The following is a 16,108-nucleotide window of genomic DNA, read 5'->3' as shown; positions in this document are numbered from 1 at the left end:
AGGGCGGGGGCGGAGACAGGTGGGGGAGAAGGAGGCGGGAGCGCCCAATCGGAGCTCGGGGCTGGCGGGGAGGGCGGAGCCTCCGCGGGGCGGGGCGGTGAGACTACCCAGGCGTTGGCGGCGGGGGGGAGGCACAGCCGCGGCGGAGCGCGGAGCGGCGGGTGTACCGGTGGGCAGCGGCAGCACCGGGCTGGTGAGTGCGCTCGTCCCCGCGCTGCTGGCGGTACTGGGGGTGTACGTGCTGGGCGGCGGGCTTCGGTTTATCTCTTAAATTGAAGCTTTCCCGTCGCTCTGTTTCGGCACGCGTGTCCGGGTGGCGGTAGCGGCTGTGTGGAGGAGCGCCTAGCCCGCGCGGGGGCCGCCGGTGGGAGCGCCGGCACGCCCCGGGCTCGCGCCGCGCGGGAAGGCGCCGCCGCGGCGTTCCGTTAGCGCCTGAGGGGAGGGAGGCTGCGCCCGCCGCGTCGCCTGCTGCGGCGGGGAGAGGAGGCGTTTGGGAACGGAGGTGCTTCCCCGCCGGTGGGAGAACTTAAGGGGGGGGGACACCACGCACCCCAAACCCAGAACCCCTCCAGGTGTTCGGTCACCCGTCGTCTCTCCGCCTGCCGGCAGCGGTGGGGAGGAAACCGCTCCTGTCTCCGAGGAGCCGAGGCGTCCTCAGCCCCGCTCACCGGCGTCTGCGCTTCAGCACTTTGTTTTCAAGTTATACTGTGGTAAGTGTTGCAGCAGTAGTTCTTAAAAACCCGTCCGTGCCGAAGAAGGTCATGTCGTGCAGGTCTGTGTGGCTTTTTCTGGTCGCTGCCCAGCCGGAGCTGTGCTTCTGAAGCCCTTTTTTGAGGGGCTTCTCTCCTGTATGGCACACTTGTTCTGTCAGTTTGTTCAGTGCTCTGCAGACTGTATGTGCATACGGAGTATTTTGTCTATTAAAAATTTTAAGTAAACTTGTGTATTATTTGTCGAGGTAATTGTGTTACTGGTAAGCTTTAAGGTTTAAAGTTTTAAATTATATTTAAAATGAGCTCAGTTGTTAAAGTGTTAACTCAGTTTTGGATTTGTATCTGCGTTTCTGATGCATCAGTATTAAAACTCGCCTTTTTTTTTTTTAAACACTGATCAGTATTGCCAAATCTTAATGAGACACATGAATTCCCATCTGAACATGTGAATGAACAGCTAAAGTATTAAACTTGTCAAACATTGGCGGTAACTTCTTGCAGCAGTGAGATGGCAAAGTGGGAAGACTTTGATGTCTGTCTGTGGGAACAGACAGATCATGTGCACATATCCATGTGTGTTACTGGTCCCTATCGCCTTTGCGTAGGTAAGCAAGATCACTGGGTGGGGAAAAAAAAAGAAAAAAAAAGCACATGGATTGTTATACTTTATTACATGTACTGAATTTTTTCCTCCCCACACCACCTGGTTTTGTTTTAATCAGTTCTATGTATGATCTCTCATATGTGAAATACTCCACATATTTTGGTATTAAAGGGCTACTTAAAACTTGCATAGTGTGTGTGAATTGTGTGTTACTAATCGCCTGTGATCTCTGATGCCCCAATTCTTGTCTCCTCATTTTTGATGTGATCAGTACTTTAGTCTAGTGGAAACTTAGAGTATGTTATCCCCCTCCATCAATTTTATGATACTTTTCCAAATTCTGTCATTTGGTTTTTTTAAAGCAGTGAAGTCTTGGACCAGATTCATACTTTCCTATTTTACGTCCATTGTATTTTTCAGAATTGTTGTGACTTGGTTGAGTGTGATGAGGAATAATTGCCAAGGGAGGGAGGAGGAGGAATGGTTGTTGGCTTTTTCTTTAAGGTATGGGTTGTCTACAGGATTACCCAGGGCAACTTAAGAGGTAATACAAGGTGAAGGCTTGTGGCAGTGTTAAGTTTGCTATTAAATGCAGTCATGAGTTCTAAAATTTATCTTCACGAGACTGTCTATCCTATATGTTCACATTCTCAAATTGAGTTTGAGATTGAGTTTGGGTTTTTAAATTTGCTCTGACTTTGTCTCCCCATCTACCATTTTCAGCAAATGATTTGTTCACATGTATGTGAAAGTATTCATGAACTTGTCACTCATCTACTTTCATATTCATTGTTGAAACCACACAATATGCTGTGTGTCTGTTGGCCTACTGAATGCTTTAGCTACAGCGCTGCCAGCTCAAGTTGATTCCAAAAATGGCCTGGCATTAATGCACCTCTGAGCTGCTAAGTGACTTGCTTGTGTGCTGGTATGGTGTGGTTTTGTGTTCATTCTTAAGACTTGGTCTCTTGTTACCTCCTCTCATCTCTTCCTCTCAGATGGAAGAATTCGTATATGCTCATAAATAGTCTAGCAGAGTTCTAGGAACACTACATTGTTGTAATAACTCTTTTGAAATTTGTTCTGTAGATGTAAATGTTGTGTTTATGCGTAGTTTAATTTAACTTCTAATCTTACGTATCACAAAATGTAGCAGTGGGGAGGGGTTAGTGCTGGTAGGATTCTTCACATCAAGATCTAGCTACTCTTGGCTCTTTAAAGTCCTTTTCAACTAACATCTCTAATGTTTTTTTCTCAAAATTTCAAAATTTTTTTTGGGTTGCTCATCATCCATGAAGGCATGTTTTTGGCGTAGCTGAATACCTTTTAAAATAATTTCTGACAATCCATGTTCTGTGTAGGCAATATGTTATTCTGTCTTTGTAAAACGCAGGCTGAACGTGAATTAATATAGGGTACATCTGTCCTATACTGAGTCTTTAGGCTGTCCTCATCTTAATTATGCTGTATGTTCAAAATAATGTTAAAAATTGGTGTGTAAACATGGCTTTAAAAATTAATATCTGGTTTTCTTTATGTACACTTCTGTATCTCTGGTTACATGTCAGTATAATGGGCAGATGGTAGGGAAGGACATCTGTATAGTCAACGGTGATTAGTGACAACTTTGTATTTTTCCTCAAATACATGAAAGACCACAGTAGTTAAATTTGGAAATATCTTTAAAATGCTTGGATTTAATTCATGTCTTTCAAGCACTGCTAGTCTTGTGAACTGGATGACAAAAGGTTAGCGGAACTTGGGGGGAGGGGAAATAATGTAACATGTATTCCTGCAGGAGGAAAGGAACTACTTTCTGAATCTTGAATTATTGACTTGACAGAACAACACATTTTCTTTAAACTTCTTTGAAAAATTGTGCTGGAGATAATGAAGCTAGCCACTTCAAGACAAAAAATTAATCCCACAATTCAATAATTGTAAAGTTTTGGACTTATTTTGTCTTTGCACTTTGTATTTAAAGCAGTACAAAATGACAGGAATGTAAGTAAACTGCATCAATCACATTAGGAATATATTTGTTTATAGTGTAAATGCCTTAGTACAGTCATTAGAAAGGGGGTTTATGTTGGAGAAGGTCTATAACAATTCGGTACTGTGAGAATTCAAGTAGGATGAATTCCTATTTGAAATATCTTCAGTTTCCTGACTTCACTGAAAGAACGCCATGTCATCTCTTTTCACTTTCCCTTCCCCAAATTCTATTTCTAAAAAGGTAATCGCATATTGTACTAAACATAAATGTAGGTAAGTAATCTGTGCATTTTGCTAATAAGTAAAGCTACACTACATTGCATTATTTTAAAACTAAAAGCTTCAGTTTCTTTTTTTTCTATTAGTCTCGTACACATGCACACGTTCCGCTTCTTGTTGATCCTTCAGCCCAGCCAAAATCGGAGGTACGCGTTGGAAGTTGTCTGGGGACTCGGCATTTAAAATCATGAACCCTCCTTGTAGTGTGGTCGCCGCCTGGCTTCACTTGGCTGTGCAACAGTAGTGTTCTTTTCTGTCTGTGTTTTGAGTAGTTCTGAATAACATCTCGTTTGGTGGCCTTAATAAAGTATGTATGATAAAGAATTGTTCTTATGTGGTGTGATTAAAATACCAACTGTAAGGTCATGTTCTGCTTTGTTTAATATACTTCAAAGCTAATGATTATGAAAACTGCAGACTGTGGCTAATGTGATAAAAGCTGCGTGAGTTATCCGCATCTTTTTTGATCTTCTAGTCATTGCAAAGCAGCTGTAGCTATGAGATGGGAAAAGAGAAAAATTCTTATTGATACAAGCAAATGAGTTAAATATGTGTCTGGCTTTTGGGTTAATAAGATTTGCCCTCCTGTGTTGTAAAGGTTTTTTTGGTTTAGTTGAGTGTTTAAATATTATGATAATTCTTGAGAAATATTTTTTCAGACCTTCAGACTATTCTTTCAGGAAGAATCAATAATAACAAGTAATATACTGTCTAGAAGAAGAAAGTTAAAACTATGTGGTTGTATTCAGTTTTAACCAAATAGCTAGCCTATTAACTGGAAGATACCTTTCCACTTATTTATGTACTTCAGCCCTGCAGTCTTTCACCATTACATCTAAACAAATAATTGCTTAATAATGTAAACTATTTCTAATCTGCTGTGTATGTCTGACAATTCTAAACCCATGATGACTTGATGGGACTACTGGACAATTGGCGGCTTCTAGAAAGATCAGTTCTGTCAGAATTGAAACTGAAACTGTACTGTGTGTGCAGTGGGATTTCTTAAATATACAAAACCAAGCACTTGTTAGCTAGGAATGATTTCTCCAAACCTCAGAAGAACTTCAGTTCCTGTGCTCGTCGGTTTTCATCTATTTTTGTCATCCATGTTTCTGTATGCACAGTGGGTTTGGGGGACTTCCTCATCTGAGAAGAGAGAACTATCACTTCCTTTCTAACTTTTTTGAACAACATATTTAAGGCTTTGTTTTTGTTTTTGGAATTCTGACTGAATTCCGAGAATTTTGCTCAGACACCACAGGAAAGCAAATGCTTCAGTTGCCTTTGCAATAAGATAAGATGCCCAAACACTTGCTCACTAGTTGCATTTTGCATCTGGTACTTTTTGAGCAGCGATGCCACTCCAGCCCTTGATTCTCCTGCAGAAGTTTGGAGTAAGCTGGAGAACTTGGACATCTACTTTTCAACATGATTTTTTTAACTGACCTCGTCATGTCAAGGTAATGTTAGGAGCATGGGTACTTTGCCAAAGACAGCCTGTCTGAACTCCTCATGATCACTTAGCCGCTGGAGATTGCCTCCTTCCTTGACAGTACAGCAAAACGTCGTTTTTCAGTAACTGTTTCTATGTCTGAGGTAATGTTCGCTGCCCCAGTTTTCCCCATACATCTCAGTTATGTAAGTTGTAGTTAGAAAGAAAATAGGTTTAAAGATTTAAGACATCTTTTTTAATTGGTACACTAAAACTGCCCTTTTCAAATGCTTTTCTTTCCACATTTAAATTAAAGCAGTTTTTGGAGCATTTAATGATTGTGTACTTCACATAGCAATTTTAGATCACTGAAGCAACTCATATTTTCTTTCTCGGATATCTTTTTTCAAAAGAAGTGTTTGCTCTAGTTTCTAAACTATTTAAAGCTATTAATCAAAACCTAAGACAACACGAACAGCTTACTGTAATATCAGGTCTTCAACTTCAGATCCTGTTGATGTAAAGGAAAGACGCCTAGGTCCCTACCCAAATTGCTGTAAGTATATGTAAAGCCTGTAGGTGAACGATAACCTTTTCATCTGCAAAGAGAAATATGAGAAGTGGGAGGAAGAAGAGAGGGAAGCCAAGTTATTTTTACTGTAAATATGTCAGTTTATTGACTTGTTAATTTCAGATTTATTCAAAAAAGCAGGAGGAGGAAACAGTAATGTCTGCCAAAAACAAAGTAATTAGTGGGAGTTGAAAGATGTCTAATGATTCTTACAAGTACTAAAGAGGAATAAACTAGTCCCTTATTAAACTGGATATGGACTTTTAAAACACTGTAGTAATTCTATTTTGTCTTTAAAAGCATGTGCACTTACATATGGTGAATAAAAACCTCTTTATTAAAGTAACATCGTTTATTCACAGTAACGTTACAGGCAGCAAGTGGTTTTGTTATTAAAAAAAAAAAAGTAAATAGCAAAGCTGACTCCACGCTTCTAAAATAAAGGTTCAGATAATATTTGACAAAGCTGATGTTTGAGTTGAAGGTGACAGAAGAGACTTTTAGTTTAATGCTTAATGTGCCTGCTACACCTCCATGGTCTACAGTGGAAAAATAAGATCTTGTTTCACGACTGCGTGTGCGAGGGACCATCTTCTTTTTTCCCTTGTCCTGTGACTCTGGCTGTGATTAGTCCAGTCACAGATTTCATGAACACATCTGTTCTCCCAGTTGTCTCTATCCAAAGAAGTTATTAGTGGAGGTCTGCAGATTGAGGAGCTGGGAAGAAGACAACAGCAGTGTGTGAGAATCTCTTAAGAGAAGTAAGGCGAGGGGTTGGAAAGAACAACAATCTAGTGCTTACGCTGTAAACATGGGAGATGTGGAGCTGAACCCTTTAAATTCAACAGTGTTTTGGTCTTTGGTTGCTATGATCTCACTTTCATCCTGCAGTAATGTTGACGTAAGTATCGCAGGATAGGGATTATGTGTTGTCCGTAACTGATAGTTGTGAAAGTCTGGAAGGGATGTTTTGCCTTTGCCTTAGGTCATTCCTCTGCATCAGAACTGGGCCTTCCCTATTCTGCTTGCCTGTTTTATCAGTCTCCCTCAGTGCCCAGGCCTAACCGTAGAGATCTCCCTCCTCATGCTCTAGCATTTCCTCTGCTGTGCCCGTGGTGCTCTGTGCTCCTGCAGTGTGTCCATACAAATCTTTGCTTCTTTTAATCTCCAGGGAGCGTTGCCCGCCTCCTTACTTCTGCCATCTGAAAATGCCATTGCAGGGAAGCAGAACTGTGAGGAGTATTAGCTATGGCTTTTTTTTTTAGAGTAAGCAGGAGTAGTTTTTCACCAGTTCAAACAGGAAATAACAGTGGTCTCCGAAATATCCCACCCCCATGTGAACTTGTTGAGACGTGGTTTTTTTTCAAAGATTTTTTTTTTTAAGCCAGAGACAAGAGAATGGCTGATGAGTAACTTCTTCCCATGTCTCCCCCTGCCCCCCATCTGACAAACTCAGGTGTGTAAAGAGCATCTCTAAATACCTATTGAGAATTCAGCAAGACATGAGGTAACATTCTTAATAGAAGGATGATGCCTGATAGGACTAAGCAGCCTGAAACAATGTTTGTGGTGCTTTGTAGCTGTAAATGTTCTTCTTCCTAGGGAAGTCTCACATGCCCTGCATGCCTGAATGCAGCTCCTCAATTCACTGTCACCTGTGTGGTCACTGCATGCCACAACCACGCTTGTTCTCAATTTCCTGTAGGAGAGTGCCTTTGATTAGTCCTCCCCAGCATCTCTGAGGCATAGAAAATGTCATGGTAGCACAAAAACCCATGTGGATTTTACAGCTTTTGGAGTCCACTTGCACAGAAGCTACTTGGCGTCATCTGTAGCTGGCAGTTTCCATCTGCTCTCCCTACCATGCATGTGTTGAAATACTAAAGAAAGCAGGATATTAGATCTACAAGGAGATACAGAGAAAAACAGATGTCAGAAAAACAAGCAAGCTTAAATCATAGAATCATCATAGAATGATTTGGGTTGGAAGGGACCTTAAAAATCATCCAGTTCTAGCCCCCCCTGCCATGGGCAGGGACGCCTTCCACTAGGCCAGCTTGCTCAAAGCCCCATCCAACCTGGCCTTGAACGCTTCCAGGGAGGGGGCATCCACAGTCTCTCTGGGCAATGTCTAATTATGGGGGCTAAATGTCTCAATGTCTAATTATGGGGGATATGGAGCAGCAGGGCATATAGAGAAGATATCCATGAAAGTGAGTAAGAAAAAAATTGGCTCTAAGTAGATTTATTTTGAGGGGATGATATGCATATACAAATGTGAGGGAGGAAAATGTACATACAATATCAAAACACAGTACACTTGTGAATTTGACATAACTGATACGAGATCTTCATACGTGAGGTGACAGCAAAATACCCTTCAGCTTGGAGAGGACAAGCTTTCACTCAGGCATAATGAAAATAAATTCTTGAAGTGATAGAAGCATATTTCTCAACAAGAACACTAGGATATCTTGTATTTGGAAGGAGAGGAAAGCGACATAAATTCAAATCTGCGTATCAGAATTGTTACAAGGAGCTAGGTCTAAATGGGTATCATCTTTACCTGTAGTGAAAGCCCTATGGAGGCAGATTTATGATAATATGTTTTCCCACTGTTTGTCATTTCAGGATTGGTAGAGACTAATTGAATTGATATGCACTGCCCTTTCCTAATCCTTATTTATGTAACTATCCTGTCTTTGAGTTATTACTTAATTCTTTAAGAATTGTAGGGCTTTAGAAGAATCCCCAGAAGTATTGCTGAAGCACCAAGAGAGCAAGCACAAAATTAAATGTCTGCTTTCAAAGGCTCTAGGATTGTCCTGGGAGCTCAGAGAAGGCAACACCAATGGATAGGATAGTTTTAAAGGAAGAAGGAAAAAAGCTTACTTCTTATTAGATCCTTTGATAGTGGACAAATATTTAATCTATACATAACCTGCGTTTCTCCAATATAAAATGAAAACAGACTCTTCCTACCTGTAAAATAAAATCCAGTAATGAGTGTGAGGCATCTGGGTATTAGTTCGTTAAAGGGTAAAGATCTATTTGAATGTGATTAGTACTTTTAACAACCTTAATGTATTGTATATAAGCCATGTAAGCAACTAGGTGGTCATATAATTCATCGGGCATGGCGGTCTTTGCTATCCTAGAGCAGCTTGGTATAGATTTTTAGAGATATTAGATCATTCATTTTACGTACTCTAAGGGTAAATGGTAACATTTTTCATAACTTCCCATTTTTATTTTGTAAATCTTTCAATACAATTATTGAAGAACACTTTGAAAGCTAACAATTGCAAATCCTAGATATTGTTTGAATTGTAGAGGTATTTTGCACTGTCCTGATCAAAGGAACAAATATCATCAATAGACTTACACAACACATAAATGTTATGTATGTTCAAGGAGGCCGTTAGAATACAGCATTCATTTGGAAAATATTTGAGATAATAACGTGTCATTCACTCATAGAAAAATGCAGTGTTGAGTTGAATTTCAATCAAGACTGTGAAAATACTTGATATCCTTTTGAAACAAGAAATTGTGCCATCACTGAAGTCTTGCAAGGTTGTGCATGTGACAGGAAACAGCATATTAACATGAAATTTCCATCTTTTTTCACGCTTAAATGGCGTAGATCTCAAATCAGTTCATTCAACAAAACAGCAGTTTGGAACTACTTTGCAGAGCTTACTTGAGGAAATGTGCTCTTGCTAGTTCACTTTAAGTATGGGTTATGGAGACTACTGAAGATTTTTTCATATTTAAATTACCACTAGTTTTATTTTCTTACATTTCTTACATACACCTGGTTGACTAGAGAAATAAAATTTTTCTGACTGTCTTCTGACTTGTACAAAATACAGTTAATTAAGATATGCTATACTTTCTCCCCAGAGTCAAAGTGTAGTGTTCAGCTGGCTGACTTGCATGAATAATCCATCACTATGAATCGTTAATTTAGAAGACAAGCTATGGTAATTGATGTCTTTATGCAAGCTATGGAAATGGTTAGGGAAATCACTTATTTTTCTTGTTGGTACATTTTTTTAATTTGTTTTAGAATATTTCTAGGCCTGAGTAGTGTTGGGCTGTAGCCTCTGAAACAGATTCACCCGAGATTAACTGTTTCTGTGGGAATGTGATCTTTTTCTTGGTTTTGAGTAAAAATATGAATATTTTTATTCTGAAAAACTATTAAAATCATAAGACTTAACCTTGGGCTAATCTTGTGCACATATACTGGATGAACTGCTGTCTAAGTTCTGGAAGTTTCTAGTAAAAAGGCATAGTGATATTAGCAGTAGCCTTTATGTGGTAAAAATGCCTTTCAAAAATCGTGACATTATTATATCTGGTAATGCAAACAGGGATTGCAAGCACTAATACATACTGTGTAAGTTGGTATTTAGACCTTCCTGTATTCTGACATGTTGGAAGTGACTACCTGCTGAGTTGATAGCATGTTTCTGCATCAAACTAAGCATATCGAAGGCTGATGATATGTGTGTTTTGTTGGAAGACTTACACTTGAAGATAATTTAGCACACAGTTCATAAAGTTCATTTATATGTTAAATTATGATGTAACCATCATGTCTGTATGGCAAGAAAAGTTGCCAATTCTGTTTCCTTTGCAGGAATCTCTTCACTTTCACTCATAATTGAAATATTAGGGTTTGCTAATCTACAGCGATACATACCAATTTACAATTATTTTGTCTGTCTTCAAAACAAGAAAGATGCAGCTAAGTCAGTATTTGAGTGGGAGCCAACAGCTTGGCGGTATTTCAGTAGCAGTTTAGAAGCGGAGTATCAGTAACCCGTAACAAAGGCATCAGGTTGCTGAGGTAAAAACACCAAGTGGCAATGGTTTTTGTACTATTACAGGTCAAGGTAGTGTCAGCATTTTTTCCTTTTGTTGCCGGTCTCTGATATTTGAAAATAAAATGTCTATTCCATCTCTAAATTCCTCCTGTATCAGCAACCGAAGATGTTTGTCTTCAGTTTGAGTCTTTCAACTTTGTACATTGTATTGCAGTTGCTGAAAGGTTATATACTCCTCTTCAAATAGACTTTTCATTTTTCATTACAAAAAAAGAATTTTATGAACTTATAAAAGATTTTTAATGCGTGCATGCAGATTTCATATATGCAAAATATGATAGAATTAAAGACTTTCATTTAACTTTAACGGGTCTTGGTCTATAAGTACATAGTCCTGTCATGTTTTCTATTCCATAGAGGAAACTTCTTAAATACTTCTCATGTGTTCAGTAACTGAAATGCAAAGTGGACCATTTCTACATATAGTCTTTAAGATGTAACGATTCTGAAAAAAAGCAGGAATATGGTTTTTTGTATTATTTTTTTTTTTTACCCTGGAATATTTACCTCCCATTTAGGCACCAAAATAGAGGCTTGTTTTATCTCATGTGCTTGGCTCCTAGTGTTTGTTCTCAGCTGAGCCCTGGTGTGCTGCACTCTCAGAAATCCAGGCCTGAATTTTGACATTATATATAGGAACAAAAAGAGAACACGTTCACGATGAACTGGTATTTGAGCTTAATTCAAATAGGCTTTGCCATTTTGGTTCAATTTCATAAGGTATGAGAAGTATCATATTGCTGATAGCTTCAGATATTGAAAAATGGTAATCACAACTTTTATAAAAGTGAGACAAATCATGTTTATTAATGCTTCCTGTGAACATACAGTGACTTGGCCCTGGGACATTAAATACATAATTGGGTTGTGTAATTAACTTTTTCCCCCTATGGATTGAGCGGCTAAACACACAAAATTTTCTGAGTAGCTCCAAAATGTTTTTTTAATATTAGTTCAAGCCAAGGGAAAAAGTCTGTAATTTTTCAGGCCTTTTAAATAATAGTGAACAGAACTTTGTTCCTAATGGGGTTTATATGCCAGCCATAAAACTCACAAAACAGTGACTACTTCTGTGTTTCCATACCTGACACAGAACAGAGATTTGAACCTTACTTGCCTGCTTGGCCGAAGAATTCCAAAGTCATTGAACCAAAAGAGCTTTTGAGCTGTACCTTTCTTGGTTTTCCCTTAACAGTTGTTTCATTTTGCATAGATTGGGAGCAGGTTTACATAGTCTTTTTCTCTTGCTTTACCTCTCACACATCTTCCATGTGAGATCACTATTCATTAAGTAAATAAAGTCCTTTTCAGGACTGTTTTCCACTATTTAAGAGGTACATAGTTTTATGGTTCTTAAAATGGGGCCATAGAATGTATATGGGTGGGGATGTACATGTGTATGTATACATGTATGTATATGTATCTTTTTCAGAACATGGAGGATGGAGAAAATATATGCTGTATGCAAGGAACTTTGAAACTCACTCCTTTAGTTCATCTACTTTCCCAAGTCACAGTCAACCGTCTCTTGACTCCTGATGTGCTTGTCTAACCTTCTTAAAGGGATCTAGTGGGTATGGGTGGACCTAGAGATCTCCCCAGGCAACCGATTCCAGAGCTTCGTTGTCTTTGCCAGCAAAATGCTATTGTTAAAGTCCAGCCTGACGTTTTGTTACTACAATTTGAGACTCTTCTTGTCCCATCCACTACGTGTACACAATCATAATAGTATTTTAGTTCCTCTTTTTTCTTCTCCTTCCATGATTGATATCAAAGATAGAGGCTGAAATAAAACATCCCCAAACTGGCAAAATTTGAGCTTTTAAGTCCACATGACTTTCATGCTTGGCTACCTCAACTGGCATCATTGTTAGTCCAATTAAAAAATAAGCACCTGCCTTAAAGAATTCATAGCTGGACTGGTGTCACAGTCAAGCTTAGGAGAAAATTACTTAGACATAGAAGATACTTCTGGTTTTTGAAAGGTACTGCTTTTATTTCACAGTAACCAGCTGGACCTCTTTGACAATTCATTAGCAGTATCATGAACCAAATACACTATTTGAGACATCCACAGTTTCATCAGGACCTTACAGGGAAAAATTTCTAGTATGCATTCCTGGATAATCTCAGTAATTGTTAGAGGGAGTGGTGAGTTGCTGATGTCAAATAGCAAGTGAATATGTTTGCAGTTCCCTTTCTGAAACAATTCAGCAAAAAGACAGTGGTGAGACCTATGAAAATCTGAACAACCTGAGGTCTTTGAGGTAGTCAGTGCTCTAATTTTGTAACGTCATGGTCTGACTCTTTCTATGTAAACAGGTTAAACTAGTAGAACCTTTAAAACAAGTACAAGGAAATGTTTGTTTAATAAGGCCACAGTAAAGATTTTTTTTCCTAATGCAGACTCACTGAATGGGAGTGTAAGCAGTGTTTGAGGTTAGGGATCAGCTGTGGCCGTTCAGGCTTGTAATTACAACTGTGATAAGTGTGTTTTCAAGTCTTGCTGTGCTGAGAGTTTTCTTAATCCATTATTTTACTAGGCCTTTTATTGCCCCTCCTAGTACATCGTAACAATTCCTGAAACCCCGTGAATCATGGAAAACAAATGTTAGGCTATTAAATTTGTGTCTCTATATAGCCAGAAATTAAGTCTTACCTAGGCAGGTGCGTGGTTATGTCTGACATCATTAATATTGTATTTACTAGCTGCAGTAAGCATGCAAATATTACAACTCTATATGCAGTGAAGACTGGACTGTTTAAAGTCTAGCTTTTGAATTTAGCATTGGGGAAAAAATGTGTAGTGAACTTTTAGTCCATTATGACTAATAGGCTCGGTTACTGCAGACTTTGGGAGCTAGAAAAGACATGTCTCCTGTTTAAGGTTTGATGTTTGCTGCAATTGGCTTCTCTATATTTTTATGAAAACAAGCACAAAGCTGATGTCTCAGCTGATTACTGTTTGCTCTTTAAGCCATGCAGAAATCCATGCCATTGAACATCAAACAGGATTGGACGCTTGATACAGTTGAGCTGCTTTCACCTGTACACAGGCAGTTTACTGTTTAAAACAACAAATCTATGAGCATTGTTCTTCACTTAAAGAGAGCCTGTATATTCTGCCGTGGATGACTTTGAACAAAGAAATACACTTAAAAAGAACTTTAGGTGGATAATTTCATACTGTAAGTAATGTTTCCCCTTTAAATTCTACCACCATGCCTGCTTTTCTCCCTCTTAAGAGGTGGGCTAGCCATAATTTTAAAAAGTATCTCATGTATGACAGCAATAAACTTTCTGATTATGAGACAGAGGTGGCTGAGGTATACAATCTAGTTTCCACAAGGTGTACAGTTGATCTCTGTGTGCTTCTTCAAGGATTAACAGATTCTTTGTGCAATTAGAGATGAGCTTTTGCCCATTTACACATTGGGGTATTTGTGGATCCAATAGAATAACTGTTCTGTGGTGAAAACTAAAAAAATGTGCACGCTTTGGGCAACACTTCTCATACAGCTGCACCAACTCCAGGAGGTCTGTATGAGGCAAGGCATTCTGGTTGATTGTTGGCTAATGAGTTTGCTGCTGAGATATGTTGATTGAAAATTAAAATATCTTTTCTGCTGTGGCTGTGTTAATGGAACTGGTTGGCACAAACTGGGTCTAAATTCCCTGCTTTGAGGTACAGGTCTCCACCTTGCCTATTTAACAACTTAATTTAGACATAACAATCAGATAACCTGTGGAAAGCTTGAGAATTGGGATCTTATATACAGGCACAAGAATTCAGGTTAGCCTATTTAGTTTTCAAAGCCACGCTAATTAAAAAGATTAACCTAATTTTTAATAAGAATGTGTATATTACCCACCAATATAAATATTAGACGCACATGAATCATAGCTTATAATACAAAAAATGGGAGTAGTATTATAGTCTCTCTAACAAAAGGTAAAATTAATATTAACTTGCCATAGGAAATCCTAGAGGAAACACCTAAGACTTGCTGGAAAACAGGTAGTCTATTTTTGGGAGGGGGAGACAATGAGGTTTCAACCCTCATTTTTCATTCTGGGTGTTGGAAATGACTTGATTACTTTCTGTAAGGTATTGGAGTTTTCGAATTATAAAAACCCATTTAAAAATCTTAAAAGAAAACAAACCCAAAACCAAACCCACAAAAAACCAAAACCAACCAACCAACCAAAAAAACCCCCCGAAACACCCCCTGTACAACACACCACGAATGTGTTCATATAGCCACAGGGAGATGGTATACATGTGAGCCAGTGAACAACGGCAGTAGACTGTTTCTTCAGTGCTTCATGATTGCTCTTGTTCATGTGAATTGCTTTAGCATTTAGAATCAGATCTAACATGATACAAACTTCTCTGTGTGGGAGAATAAGCAGGATTAAGACAAATACAGCTCCCTACATGTGTTGTTTAAATGGCTCATCATCGAGAGGATACTTGGAACAGCATCAGTTCTCATAAACACAAACCAATGAGGCTTGAACAGTGATCCGCAGAATTGCACTTCGAGGCCGGATTCCACCTTCCAGGTGCAGCTTGAATACTGGACTCTGAACTGAGCTGTTTTGTCCATGGTGAGGCAAGAGGGGTGCATCAACAGCTATAGGTCTCCAAGGCCAGGATAAACAAAACTATTAGAACAAAAATGTGAATATTTTTTTTTCCCAGGCTCCTCCTCCCTGGTAAAATGAGTCTTGTTTTTTGCCTCTAACTAAAGAAGATATTTCTTTGGTTATTGCATATCTTCTGTTGTGGATAAGATACCTGCACAGCAGGGATTGTTTTTTTCCCTCTCTGTCTTTCTCTTTCTGTTTCCAGCTTTCCCATTTATCCCTTGAAACTGCTGCTGTTCCAGATATTCTCTCTGAACGATTTCAGTAACACATGCAGAGCGCTGAATTTGCTTCTTGTCTTCATACCCTGCCAGCTCACCCAGTTTGAACAGTATGAGGCTACTACTGTTTCCTTCCCCCCCTTCCCCCCCCCTTCCCCCCCCCCCCCCCTTAAGCTGGTAAGTTCGTGGATGCTTATGAAGAAGCAAGAGGGAGGAAGGACTTGAATGATGACGTGGAGAAAAAAGTGAGGATTTTAGTGGCAATTCTGTCCACTATGCCATGCTAGCTGGTTTTTCCTCCTGTCCAGATACAATGTGAGTTGATCAGTTGCCTGTATTGGTGTCTGTAATCATGTCTGTAAAAAGGCAGATGCCCTGGTTGCTTTCCTTTGGTGTTTGGTTGGGGTTTTTTTTTGCTAAGATATTTGCAGAGCTGCTCTCAAGTGGAAGCAATATAAAATTGGAGTTCTGGAGTTGAAGAAATCATGGAGGTAAGAGAGAAAAATGAAAATGTTTGAAAATGTATGAAAACTACTAGCAGAGCAGATAGCAATGATGCTGCAGCCTAAGAGGCAAGAATTGGAATTGGCCTTAGGGCAGGAGGAAGGGGAAGTTTAATTTTCTTCTGTACGTGGTCTTTCCATGCTTCCCACTCGTTTGGGAAGATCAGTGGTCAGCATCCTTCATTTCAAAAAGAAATTCTTATCATATGCCTTGTTTGGAGTTTTCCACTGTGTGAAATACA

At 39.2% G+C, this 16,108-nt stretch overlaps 1 protein-coding gene across 1 annotated transcript in view; it reads left to right on the top strand.

Annotated features, from left to right (window-relative positions):
• The first annotated feature begins 155 nt into the window (after nt 1-155).
• The window catches only part of SERPINI1 (serpin family I member 1), a 53,171-nt gene continuing 37,218 nt past the window's right edge, over nt 156-16,108 (top strand). The window contains exon 1 of the mRNA XM_050902770.1: nt 156-193. The gene's annotated coding sequence lies outside the window, so the exon portion shown is untranslated. The remainder of the gene's footprint in view (nt 194-16,108) is intronic.

This window comes from Gymnogyps californianus, chromosome 10 (genome assembly GCF_018139145.2).
Source record: "Gymnogyps californianus isolate 813 chromosome 10, ASM1813914v2, whole genome shotgun sequence".
Classification (NCBI taxonomy): domain Eukaryota; kingdom Metazoa; phylum Chordata; class Aves; order Accipitriformes; family Cathartidae; genus Gymnogyps; species Gymnogyps californianus.
This window is presented reverse-complemented; position numbering and strand designations above follow the sequence as displayed.